This window comes from Theobroma umbraticum, unplaced genomic scaffold (assembly GCF_002168275.2).
Source record: "Theobroma umbraticum cultivar Fairchild unplaced genomic scaffold, ASM216827v3 scaffold_34.0, whole genome shotgun sequence".
In the NCBI taxonomy this organism is placed as follows: domain Eukaryota; kingdom Viridiplantae; phylum Streptophyta; class Magnoliopsida; order Malvales; family Malvaceae; genus Theobroma; species Theobroma umbraticum.
The window spans coordinates 2,358,940-2,359,864 of NW_018397275.1; positions in this window are offsets into that span (position 1 = coordinate 2,358,940).

The window sequence follows — 925 nt, forward strand, 5'->3', positions numbered from 1 at the left end:
GCTTTATAGAGGTATGATTGGCTCTTTACTCTACTTAACTGCTAGCAAACTTAACATATAGTTTAGTGTATTCTTGTGTACACATTTTCAATCACATCCCAAAGAGTCACATTTAACAGTTGTAAAAAGAATTTTTATGTACCTCATGGATACACAAAGTCTATGATTATGGTATCCAAAAGGATCATCTTTTGATCTCATTGGATACGATGTTGATTTTGCTAAAAGTAAAACAAATAGAAAAAGTACTAGTGGCACTTATCAGTTTCTTCGAAATAGGCTTGTATCTTAGCCATGTAAAAAGCAAAACTCTATTGCATTATCAATAGCTAAAGCTGAATACATATCTTTAAAAAGTTGTTGTGCTCAAATTACATGGATTAAATAATAGTTAAAAGATTATGGAATACCCTTGCATAATATACCCATATTTTGTGATAACATAAGTGCGTAAACATCTTAAAAAATCTAGTTCAGCATTTTAGAACCAAACATGTTGAAATTTGACATCATTTTATTCGAGATCATGTGATTAAAGGAGATATTAAGATTGAATTTGTTAATACTGTGCATCAATTGTTGGATATCTTTGTCAGTTAAAATTCTGCTACACAAGTATACATATCGAATAGATAGTATATTAGTAAGCAGAGTATCGATCCCACAGGGACTTGATCTAAAATTTTACTAAGTACTAAAATTAGAACAATTTAGTTTTATTCAAATAATTAAAATCTGAATTCTAATTGAACTAAAAATTACGCAACTAAAACTAATTTAATTACAAATTAAAGCAACAAGATAATTGGGCAAACAGCAAATCAAACAAGCCTAGGATTACAATATCCCTCACACTTCATCTAAATCTTGCCCCTCTTTCTTAATTTATTTCAATGGGTTGAATTGTTAACCTAGAGTTCTAAAT